This window comes from Heterodontus francisci, chromosome 10, assembly GCF_036365525.1.
Source record: "Heterodontus francisci isolate sHetFra1 chromosome 10, sHetFra1.hap1, whole genome shotgun sequence".
In the NCBI taxonomy this organism is placed as follows: Eukaryota; Metazoa; Chordata; class Chondrichthyes; order Heterodontiformes; family Heterodontidae; genus Heterodontus; species Heterodontus francisci.
The window spans coordinates 72796820-72809871 of NC_090380.1; the positions used below are offsets into that span (position 1 = coordinate 72796820).

A 13052-nucleotide genomic window follows, 5' to 3' on the forward strand; every position below is an offset into this window, starting at 1 on the left:
TTGTTTTCTTGACCCTCCCCAATTGTGGTATTTTCGCACCTCTCTAGTTTTTTGGACACATTCTATTCCCTATACTTCCATGTATGATACACCTGGTAAACCAGCTTCAGGCACAATTGAGATTAGAATTTCATTGTTTTGGAAATCAGAAGTTAATTGCGTTGGATGTTGCAGACACCAGCTTTTGTCTCGACACTTCAATGGAAAGATGGTTAGAATGGCAATTGATATTTCCTGCAATCTGTAAATGCTGAGATAGAATTTTCAAAGATGGCCTACATTTTATTATTTGTAATTGTGTGTAGGTGCTTCAATAATTGGATTTTCCTATTTAGAATACTTAGCTCTATCAAACTTTCTCTCAAACTTTCATTGCAACTCAAGCAGCAGCCACACGATGTCTGAGTGCTGCAGTGGATGCTCAGCCTGCTGTCATCATGAGTCTGGATGTCACTGTTCAAAGGGGTTTCAAGGGTGTCACAACAGTCCAGTAATCTGTTCTCCAACAGATGACTAGGATTGCTGAGGTGCCGCTTGGTGAGTGACAGGGTTCCATGAATCACAAACCCGATATCCTTTCTCAGGATGACAGCATTCATGCTCACACCTTTGTCACTGCACCATTGGTCTTGCTGTTGCCTGCCATTCACCTAGCTCAGAATGCTGCCACCCAGGCTGAGATGGTGCAGTTTGAAGCTGAACCTTCTAGGACCACAGTTGCTTGAGGTCGTCCTGCAAGGCAATCTGCAGCTTCCCCCGGTGAATGTCAGCAATTTTCCACTAGCCATGCTTCAGCCACTGGCGTAACACCTTTTAGGATCACTAGGACAGGTAAAGGCACAAGGGGAATGCAGAAGGGCAATTGCTTTATTTTGTAAATGATATGGCATGATTTCATTTATAAATTTGGATTGGAATGTGTACTTTGTGTTGGCTTTTACTTTTGCATTATGGGCAAGGGGACAATGTAATGACCAGTGCCTGAGGGTTCGAAAGGAATGTGGGACTATTGGTAAATGGGAAATTGGGTTGAGGTTACTGGTATCATTCTCGATTTATTTGTTCACATTCAGCCCAGGCAGAAAGGGGTTGTCTTAGTTGCAGCCTTCCTTCCTCTTCTTCCACTTCTTCCTCTTCCTCGTGCTCCTGAGCTTCAGCTTCTTACCTGATCGCTGGTGACAATAGCTGTTCCCTCTTGATAGCAAAGTTGTGCAGCTGGCAGCGTACCGTGACATTTCTTGAGACTCGTTCAGTCAAGTACTGCAGGGCTTCTCTAATGCAATCCAGGCAGTGGAATCATTGCTTCAGGATGGTAATGGTCTGTTCTATCAGATTTCTTGTGGAAGTATTGCTCTCATGGTGACCACGTGTGCAGGTTGCAACCAGGGATCAGCAACATGGACACCAGTGCCTGTGGTAAACAAATTTGACATCCATGGTTTCTGTCCGGTTCGCCCAACCCTCTCTGACTGATAGCAGGCTACCCGAGGCTCGGTTTTGATTGACAGCTCTACTATTAAAGTGTACGTCAGGTGGAGGTGGGACCTGTGTCTGATGGATGGCAGCCCCCCTGTCTGTGATTGCTCACTGTGACTGAAAGCGGGCTGTCTGGGCAGGAGCGCTGATTGGCAGTTCACAGCACAGCTGCACTGGTATCAGCCGCCACTGCTGTTTTGCGCGGTTTAGGGAGCGAGTGGGAATGGCTGCTGTGGGGGAAGGAGAGAGAGCAGCTGAGGGGAGAGCAGGAAGCAGGCCAGCGCATAGCCAGAGGCGTGGCATGGTGCTGAGGGAGCACACTGAGAGTCAGGCAGCTCTTTAAACAAGCACCGGCCCAGGGGGAGGATGGTGGGGAGAGAAGGATGGACACAGAGGGGGGGGGGGGGGGGGGTGGGGAGAGGGCAATGGCCACACAGAGGGGGGAGAGGGGGATGGACACACAGAGGGGAGGGGGGCTAGACACAGAGAACAGGAATGGACAGAGAGAGAGAGAGAGAAACAGAAAGGGGAGGGAGAGAGATCACAATCAATCCTGACACATGGACATCTATCCAAATTTCCGAATTCTCTACAGTAAGTGTGGGCAGACATTGACTGTTTGTGCAAGCATAAACAATGCCAGGTATCCTACTGTGAGAAACGTAGCCCACTTAATAATAATTTACACCAAGTCAAACTCTGAAGAAGTAAGTTTATTTAACGTTCTTGCAAGATCGGGTGTCCTACAAGCAGGCACACCGATCAACATATTCAGTTCATGTTTATACAATACAAATCCATTTATCCACGCCTTTAGTTTACATTATTGGTTATAACATATTATGACACTAACCTATCCTATAGTTGCTACAGTCTCCTCCTCTGTTTACTTCTCCCCCTACTCTAACTTTCTAGCCCCTAACTCTTGTTGTTGTTTTACCTTATTTGGCTCTCCATTGTGTGTTTTAACTTGCAGCTGTCAGCCTTTATCTTAGTGGGGCAGTTTCTTATTCACTACATCCTTTGTTCTAACTCTTGCTGTTTCTCTTTTCTCTGCCTAAGCACAATTTTTAACTGCTGTACTGTCTCAAGGTCTTTACTTACATCCCCTTATCAGTTCTCTTTTTCAGTGATTTCATTATGTTGTGTAGAAATGACTTCTCGGTAATTTTCCACAAGCTGTAGAAACAACATTTCAATATTTCTTATTCTCACAATTCCCCCTTTTCTTTTACTTAATCCTTGTTGTTTTCTACATACTGAGGAGGGGTCTCATATGTCCTCTCAAATACTCTGAGCATTATTTCAGCCGCCTTCTCAATGTCTGTACTCCCGTTGATACTATCCATTCTGTCATTTGGTTTCGGGCCTTGAATTCATCAGGTACCCTTCTTGGCACCCCTATGGAATCCAAGCACACCTGGTCGTCAAAAGAGTTCGCTATCGCTTCCCTTTTACCCCTTTCCCTCGTTATTATCTTTTGTTTCTCAAATGCCAAGGTGAATGGTGTTGCCAATTGAACAATTGCGCACGTCCCCTTCCACTGGGAGGGGAGGGTCTGTCTCAGGATTTTTCCTTCGCAATACCACCATAAATCCGCTCTGGGGACATTCAATGATGAGTAGTTCCCTCCCCTGACTCTTCCAGTTACGTCCTCAGTCTCTATGCATGACTTCAACTCTCCCATATTTCTGGTTAGCTCCGCACCGTGTCGACTTACGCATGATGTGTGATTCACACTGGTTGCTAAAAATGAAGGGGGAGTCCTTGAATCTTTTTTCTCTAGGGGAGGGAACATTAATGACAAGGATATGCAAGTTTGAATACCCCAAGCCGTCTTATCCTGATATAGGGCTAACATGCATTCCATGCCCTTTCGGTCACGCTCCCACCCCAGCGGGAAAGGTACTACTTGAGCTATCGGTCTACCAGATGCACAAGCATAGCAATTGTTTTTGTTCAAACTTTTTACAGTATATTTTACCCATTCTACCCAGGCATTTGTGTCCCCGTAACCGGTTTCTATCTCAATTGTCTTTCTCAGGTCCTTTACCTCTATTATTTTTACTATGTTAGGATCGTTATGAGAGGTCCCTTTTAGTTTGTTAGATGGTTTACCAGTCTTATCTATTGTTACCTGAAAACAACATTTTAATTCACCTTTCTTTTTCCCTTCTCTAACTGTTACTCTAAACACCTTGTTGTCTAATTGGAAGTGGGTATTTTTGATTTGTTGTTCTTCTGTTATCTGGACAATCTGGGCCTGGTTTTATGGGGCTCTGGTGAATGGATATAATCGGTGGGAGTGGGTCTCCTGTTAGTAGTCCATCCCCATAATAATGGAGGGACTCCACATAATAATGTCTTTGGTTATGTATGCCCCCACATGGGATTAGGAAACATAAGTCTACTTCTACCACCTGAGGGTCCTGGCTCTTGGGGATTTCAATTCGTGTACCGTTGTCCCCGTCAGTTCCGTCCCACATTGTTATTTTTCCCATTACTGGGATGACTAATACTGCATACAAAAACATCCAACCCATTTTATTTCCTGGCTACTTTTGAAAAGAAAGAGAGAAAGAGAGAAGGCACACAATATTACAGACAGTATTTCCGCGCTCGCGCCGCTATATAAAAAAAAGTTTGTTACTCAAAGTCTTTTTAGCTTTAGCTTCAATGGTTCTTCTGTTAATTCGGTTGTCCAAGTTCCTTCCTCGGCCGGGGGGGTTGTACCGGCCCCTTGATTCTTGTGTAGTGGGTCCAACCTCTTTCTGCCGTTCTTATGGCTGTTTCAGTGGTTAGGAGAGTCTGGTATGGTCCTTCCCAGTTCGGTTGTAGTTTAGTCTCTTTCCACGATTTCACCAGAACCCAATCTCCTGGTTGGATCTTGTGTACTGCAAATCCGAGAGGTGGGGTCTGTGCTAACAGGCCTTGCTTCCTGAGGAATGACAATGAGGAAGACAACGCCAGTATATAGTTCTTTAGAAACGAATCTTTAGTTTCTAAGGTTGGCATCTCGCCCCTGGTTCCCATATAGGGTAATCCAAATAGCATTTCATAGGGGGACAGTCCCACATCTTTTCTAGGGGCTGTCCGAATTCTGAGTATCGCTATAGGTAAACATTTGGTCCAGGATAACCTTGTTTCAAGTACCAGTGCCATGCCTTTCTGCTCACTTCCACATTCCCCCTTTTATCATTCTATGATAACCTTCTCTCTACTGATATTCACGAGGATTATGTGGATCTATTTACTCAAATAACATTTAAACAGTATAATATAAAAGCAAATATAAAAAACTCAGCAACTGCTGAATCAGAAGGGTAGGCTGAGCCACCCTCTAACAAGGGGGCGTGTATTAGCCTGGTCGGTATGTTTTTCATTCTAACTTTCCCCTGGGATTGTCATGTCTGGGTGATAAGAAGAGTGCTGTTGAAGTACAATGTCTCTCTCTCTCTCTCTTGCTGTACCAGCTGCAAGGCCAAGTTGCCTCTGCAGCCCTGAAGTTATGAAGTCAGCTAGCTTGTTAGCAATACATGACTAATTAATTGTTTCATCTTAAATGTTCCCATGTAATTCTGTACTTAAAAATTCTAAAATCTAAATTCTGTTCTCACAGTCCCCCTTTTGATTCTTCAAAACATTTTTAAAAAATCAATCCTTTGATCCCACCTAGGTGCCTTTAATGGTCTCTATTTGTCTAGAAACAGCCTTCAACACCCAGAGGGGTCGCACTCAATACGCCGCCTGCTTGTGCCATAAGAGGGGCCTGCGGTAACTCTGTAAAGGCATAAGTTTTGCAGGGGCTTCAACTACTTGTTTACAACATAAAAGGGTGGAACACTTGTACAATTACCATCTCATTTAAGATTCACTGTTTTTCTCTGGCTTCATCTCTATTAACGAAAACTTTCTGCGCTTCTCTGAGCAGTTCGTCCAATTGTTTTTCACTCCATCCATCTATCTTTTGAATTTTCTTTTGGATGTCTGGCCATGATTTTGTTACAAAATGGACTCGAAGGAGTCCTTGGGCAACTGGGTCTTCTGGATCTAAACCTGAATATTTCCTCATTGTGTCCCGTAATCTCTGTAAGAAATTTGAGGGAGTCTCATCCTTTTCCTGTCTTACTTCGAAGGCCTTATTCAAATTTTGTGATTTCGGGACAGATTCCCGAATGCCTTTTACTATCAGATTTCTAAGGTCTTTCATCTGGCCCCTATGGCCGACGTTATTGTTCTGCCACTGCGGGTCTTGATTAGGGTATTTTTGATCGGCTGGTTCGTTTCCCCCTACCCCGGGAGGGTTTTCTCTTTCCCAAATTTTCAGGGGTCTTCTACGAGGACTTTCATTTCCTTTTTAAACACTCTTACCTCTCCTGACGTTAATGGTGCACTAACAAATCCAATTTTATTATTTCCTATTGGTACCTCTCTCAAGGGCATCATTGTCTTAGGAGACTCTCTGTCTCTATCGTCGTCGTTATCGTCGGGTTTAGGGGTGGTCCTTCTTGCTGTCCTTAGATCATATTTGGGTCTTTTTCTCCTTGGTTTTTGACTCTAAATCCCAATACTCCAACATCCGTCCCAATGGACTTTCTGGAGGGATGTTGCCGGCAGACTTTCCTTGTCTCCCATCGTCTTCCTTTTTAGACGATTTATTTCCCATGGTAAACTGAAGGGTCTTGTACCCTACGGTATTCACCTCCTAGCTGAAGGGTCTTATACCTTACGGTATTCACCTCCTAGCTGAAGGGTCTTATACCCGACAGTATTCACCTCCTAGCTGAAGGGTCTTATACCTTACGGTATTCACCTCCTAGCTGAAGGGTCTTATACCATACAGTACTCACCTCCTAGCTGAAGGGTCTTATACTGCAGGACTGTAAAATTCACTCCTCAAGGACTTTTAGTACTTAGAAGGTCTTATCCTACAGTTAACCATAAGTCACCAAGATAATACTTAAAAGTCATTTTTCTTACCTTGGTCCGTGCACGGAGTTGCCTGACTTCACGTGTGTACCTGCCACAATAAATACTCGTTCAGAGTGACTTCCCTAGGATCGTTTTCAGTCGATTACTCGGGTCCGCTACCAACGAGAGAAACGAGACCGTTTTAAAATTAACGGGACGCGTCTTCTCGTCTGTCGTCGGCCGCGGTCCCGGCAATGATGAAGAGATCCCGGACGAGCCCCCAATTGTGAGAAACGTAGCCCACTTAATAATAATTTACACCAAGTCAAACTCTGAGGAAGTAAGTTTATTTAACGTTCTTGCAAGATCGGGTGTCCTACAAGCAGGCACACCGATCAACATATTCAGTTCATGTTTATACAATACAAATCCATTTTTCCACGCCTTTAGTTTACATTATTGGTTATAACATATTATGACACTAACCTATCCTATAGTTGCTACAGTCTCCTCCTCTGTTTACTTCTCCCCCTACTCTAACTTTCTAGCCCCTAACTCTTGTTGTTGTTTTACCTTATTTGGCTCTCCATTGTGTGTTTTAACTTGCAGCTGTCAGCCTTTATCTTAGTGGGGCAGTTTCTTATTCACTACATCCTTTGTTCTAACTCTTGCTGTTTCTCTTTTCTCTGCCTAAGCACAATTTTTAACTGCTGTACTGTCTCAAGGTCTTTACTTACATCCCCTTATCAGTTCTCTTTTTCAGTGATTTCATTATGTTGTGTAGAAATGACTTCTCGGTAATTTTCCACAAGCTGTAGAAACAACATTTCAGTATTTCTTATTCTCACACTACTAAATAGGGAGAAATGTGTTTTAAATCAGATTGTGTTTTGATGGCCTTAGATTGGCTATATGCTTGATTAATTGCCTCCATGTCTGTGGCTCAGTCAATAATTTTGTCAAATATCCATGGTGCAACATGTTGGTGCCTATCCCTGATTGCGACCAGAATCATGATCATGGGAGGCCCCACCCACCGGCTGAAAAATTGGTGGTGAGCCTGCGTCCGCTAGGCCTGGGGAGACAGGCCAGGATTTTTCGCTCCCCAGGCCCTTAAATTGGTCTTGGATGGGACATCCACCTCCTTGAAGCAGGAGGTCCCTGGCCAATCAGTAGGCCAGTGGATCTTAGTCCCAGAAGTACCACTGGAAACGGTGGCTATTACTGGGACTACACCCAGCTTCAGTAGGAAGAGGAAAGATGGCTGCCAAAAGATGGTACGTTTTTGGAGCCTTGCCAAGGACAATCAGCTGGGCCGTAGCGAGGCAAGGGGAGGTCGGTGGGGGGTGGGGGGGAGGAGTGTTGTGTGTTGGGGGCGGCCCTCCGTGACCCACAGGGGGCCCGATCAGGAGGGCACTCCCCTCCCAGTCTGCAAGAAGGCCACCTGGTTTTACCAGGTGGGGTTCTTGAAGCTTTTTCTGTCCAGCCGCTGAAGGTAAAATACCCCTGGTGGCGAGAGGTGGCTCTTAAGTGCCAGTTAATTGGCCACTTAAGGGCCTTGATTGGCCTGGTGCAGGTGAGCCATATTTCGCCGCCGCAGCCCTGTGTAAAATTACAGTGGAGGTGGGAAGGCGTCGTGAACGGACCCCACCCCCCACCTCTCACTCAATTTTACAGCTCCCCCCCACCCCGCCCCCACCACCAGCCCGCTCGTTGGGGGTGGGGGTGGGGGGGGGGGGGCGCGTAAAATTCCAGCCATGGCCTCTGCTCATTCTCCCAGTAATTCCCAATGTAAAGAGGAAGGCCTACAAGTGCACCCATGTCTGGGAGGAACTGGATTGTGCAGAAGCCAGGAAGTCAGCAATAAAAGTCAGCAAACAACACCCCTTTGTTGTCCTTTGAAACTTTAACCAAGTAAAAAAAACACCTAAAATGTATAGAGTTGAAGCAACAGCCAGAAGAAATAAACCAACAAGTCACTTATAGTAGTTGATGATCCCTTTAAACAATGTTGGTGGGGTGTCCTTCCTGCTGTGCAAGGTTAAGAGGGAGAGTAGGCTGGAACCTGGAGGACCAAAATGGCAGCGCTTGTGTCAAATCAGCATGCATCATGTTTTGCCTGTTTTTCATGCTGCCACCAGGTTTTAATTGTGCACATGCTAATCATTTTACCAGCATGATGTATGGTGCACTTCACGTCAGAAGTGTGCACGAGCATGGCTCCTGAAGGAGCCTCACTGCACCCTAAACATTGGCACTACCGAGTGCAGTTTTGTCCCTGATGTTTTTCCTTCCCAGAGCAGTAACTCCTTGAGCTGTATTTGAATTGTGCAGTCTGAGCAAAAGCATTGTACCTAATTCTCCTGATAGATCCATACCCTTCAGTGTCAGCCATAGCTCAGTTGGTACCAGTCTTGCCTCTGAGTCATTGTGGGTTCTCGTCCCACTCCAGGACTTGAGCATAAAAATCAAGACTGACACTCCATTGCAGTACTGAGGTGTCTGTAAAGTCTAAAAGTGCTGTCTTTCGGATGAGACATTAAAGCAAGGCCCCATCTGCCCTTGCTGTTGGATATCTCTTGTCACTATTTCAAAGAAGACCAGGGGAGTTATCCCTGCTATCCTGATCAATATTTATCCCTCAACAACATAAAAATAGATTAAACAATCATATCACATTGCTGATTGTGGGAGCTTGCTGTGCACAAAATGGTTGCTGTGTTTCCTACATTACAACAGTGATAACACTTCAAAAGTACTTCATTGGCTGTAAAGCACTTTGGGACAGCATGTGGTTGCGGAAGGCGCGATATAAAATTAGAATCTTTCTTCAATGAGCCATACCGATGATATAATTTTATTAAGTTTCTAGCATAGATTTTCTTAAAATAACTGAAAAATGAAGACAAATTTCAAAAGCTTTATTGAGACAAGTTTCTATTAAATAGAGGCTCTGTTTGTGTGTATGTATGCACCTGTCGGTGCAGTAGAGAGTGAGAAATCATAATCATCTACTGATTAAATAGCTTTCTATCAACTTCAGAAAGTGTAATAGTCTAAGCAAAAGAGAGACTGAGGCCAGAGAGAAACAAAAGGGAGATCTGAAAGATAGTTTTGAAAGAGTTCATCTTGACACTTTTAAAGAAAAAAGTTGAATTTTGAAGCTAATAATGATCTCATTTCTGTTTGGTTGACAGTCAGAAAAAATAATTGTTACTTGCGTACAGCTGTGAGAGAAATTCTAATTGCAAATAACAATGAAAGAGAGAGACAAGGAAACAAAAGACAATTTCAGCGGGGCACAAAATAGGCGGTCGCAGTTCAGCTGCCCATTATACACCCTGCCTGATTTTCTACCTCTCCTTTCCACAGTGCAGGTAAAATTTTCACAGGGAGTTTCCTCATCTCCTGCCATACATTTGGCAGAAAATCAGTGGAAAACCAGGAGAAATAGAGAAGATGACCATTTGTACGATTTCTTCAAGGTTGCTGCCCATCTTTCACTGGAGTTATGATGGTCATAAAAATTTTACTCCACAGTGTTGTTCCTCATTGCAATCTGACTTTTTATAAAAAAAACAAGTTTCATTTTAAAATCAATCAAAGTCTTTTTGAGGGAAACAGAGAAGGAGAGGAGAGAAACAGGTTGATGGTGAACAAACGTCTGATCTCTCACTATCAACATGCTGGTGTTTACCATTGACCATACCCTTAACTGGACCGGCCATATAAATAGTATGGCTACAAGAGGAGGTCAGAGGCTGGAAATTCTGTGCAACTCACCTCCTGTCTCCCCAATGCCTGTCCACCATTGACAAGGCACAAGTGAGGAGTGTGATGGGAATACACTATTTGTCTGGATGACTGCAACTCTAACAATGCTCACAAAACGCAACACCATACAGGCCAATGGAGCCTGCTTGATTGGCACCCCATCCACAACCTTAAATATTCACTCCCTGTACCACCAGCGCACAGTGCCAACAGTGTGTACCAGATATAAGATGCACCGTAGCAATTTGTCAAGGGTCCTTCAACAGCACCTTCCAAACCTGTGACCTCTGCCACTTGGAAGAACAAGAGTAGCAGGTGCTTGGGAACATCATCACCCGCAATTTCCCCTCCAAGTCACACAACATCCTGACTGGAAATTATATCGCCGTTCCTTCACTGTTGCTGGGTCAAAGTCCTGGAACTCCCTCCCTAACAGCACTACACTACATGGACCGTAGTGGTTCAAGAAGGCAGCTCACCACCACCTTCTCCAGGGCAATTAGGGATGGGCAATAAATGCTGGCCTTGCCAGCAATGCCCACATCCCATGAATGAATTTTAAAAACTGCCTTTGCAGGGCATCTGGGAGTGGAAGGGTCTAAAATATACTGGTACAAATGGGACTTGAATATACAGGCCTACAAGCGAGTACACCAACTTAATTCAATACTGACCCAAGGCTGTGCTTCCTCTGAGGGTTCCCTCCCCTTACCATACCCCATCCAACGGCAGTGCATTTGTTTGGGATGGGCTGAGACTCAGTTCCAAGCAGGTCTCCAAGGCAATAGGTGAGGAAAGTATACAGCATATCCAGATCCCAACATCAGTGGGCATTAAACTTTTATCATGTGGTAGGCTCCCCCAGAATGGAAGGTACGATAGATCACACCCATGACGCAATATAGGATGTAACTTAAAAATCCCTGCACTTATAAATCACAAGGGATTCAAATCTCTCAATATACACATAGTATGAATCCAGCAAGACCTTGCATATCAATGCAGGAAGCTGCCATGATACCTTTATGTTGAGGAACTTCAGCATCCCTCCTCTGTTTCAGAGAGAAGGAGAAGGGTCTGACTGGATTCTTAGTAACAAAGATTATTTTTTGCTATCTTCACTAATTACCCTGTGCATCCCATCTGTTACTGGAGGGAACAGGAGGAGGAGAGCTGGGAGCCTGACCAAGCAAACCTGGCTGCAGATAGTGGAGGAGGTCAGCAGCCGTGAGGTCACACCAAGGACCTGGATCCAGTGCCGCAAGTGGCTCAATGACCTCATCCAGGTTGTGAAAGTCATTAACTTCTTAAAGCCTTCACCTCTTGGGTCTTGCATCTGGCAAAGCAGGAGGGTGCATTGGGTGGAGATGGGGAGCCCACCCAGATGTAGGCAGAGGGTCAAGGAATGCAGACAAACTACTGGAGGCATGGCAAAATGGCCTTGAAAGGTCATATGTCACTGGAGACCCTCATGAGGTCCCTGGAAAGGGGCCAGATGCAGGAGGCATCTGTGTGCAACCATCTGTCACCAATGGACAAGTACCAGCATAAGTCTTGGGATTGTTCCCACTGGGAGACCAACAGCATTCATCCTTATGTCTGCAGGAGAAGATTGCACACAATCACAGATTGCCGATTCTCCAAGTCCTGAGCCTGATGGAGGAGGAGGCCATGGAGCTGGCTGGGCTGCAGAATGGAAGAAGTGTTGCGGACGGAGAGACAGGGACACCTTCACATGGCAGTGAGTAAGGTCGTCATGGCCACAAGGGTGCATCTGGAGCAATGGAACCAAGGTGCTCATCAGACATCCGGTGCCTACAGGCATCTCCAATGTAGGGGTGTGTGTTCTGTTGGGAGGGGAGGCCCTTGACCCTTCAATGTCTCTGTTTTCTCATGCAGGTCATGCGGTGCCTACTCAAAGAGCCTCTGAGACTGTAGGACAGCCTGCCACCTCTGAGGGGGAGGGAGGAACCTCAGAAGGTGCATTATCACCTCATACCCCTGCACCCCCACCAGCGCAGATACTCACATGTTGGTGGGTTTGTGCTCGCGGTTAGATTCGGACACACAACCTGGTGAGGACATCACACATGCACCCGAGCAGTTGATGGAGGCTGTGACAGCCCAGGCCTCTAACATCGGAGGACTGTGGGAGGCTAGGCCCATGCTGAACCCCTGCCTCATGAAGTGACTCTGGTGTCAGTAGCATCATGGGAAATGTTGCAGCCGCAGTAAGAGATCAGGCCACACCTGATAGAGATGCCTGAGGCAATTTGCACCAAGGTGCGGACGATGGAGCAGTCCATCCAGGCCTTGAGTTCGGTATTATCTCTGACTGGTGCACGAGTGGCATCTTCCATTGAGAGATTGGTGGCTTTGATGGAGAGTCACATCCAGCACAGCATTCAGTGTCTCCAGCATATTTGTGCAGAGCTGCATACTCTCGCCTTGACCATGTGTGCAAGACAGCAGTGGCATGGTGAGAGGGGGCAGGGGACCTGGAGTCACCAGCAAGTCCTTTACCCTCTCAGGTTAGCAGGGAGGCACAAGTTTTCCTTGCAAGGGAGGAGTATCGGCTGCCCGTTGGTGCTGGGGGCTCCTCTCAGGGTACACCTGGTGCAGCCAGCTGTTCCTCTGCCCTCTACCAGTGACACCAGGGCCTCCATCATCCCTGATGACAGAGAGTGCCACTGCTTTTGTGCAGGAGGCCTCCACCATACCCACCAAGCCTCAGGCAACCAGAAAACGACTGCCAAAGTCATTCCTAGCCAAAGGACAGCAACCTGCCTCCACTTCGGCTAACGGTGCAGAAGGAGCACCTTGTAGGAGTTCACACAAACAAATGAAGAAGATCACCTCAAAGTATGGGCTATTCACGGGTGAATGTGTAT

General features: G+C 45.8%; 1 long non-coding RNA gene across 1 annotated transcript; it reads right to left on the reverse strand.

Annotated features, from left to right (window-relative positions):
- Positions 1–2174: 2174 nt before the first annotated feature.
- On the reverse strand, positions 2175–6946 carry LOC137374527 (uncharacterized). The gene is made up of 2 exons (XR_010975838.1): positions 6457–6946; positions 2175–4414 (listed from the first exon to the last, which is right to left on the reverse strand). It is a non-coding gene; the product is annotated as an uncharacterized lncRNA (long non-coding RNA).
- Between the last annotated feature and the right edge of the window lie 6106 nt (positions 6947–13052).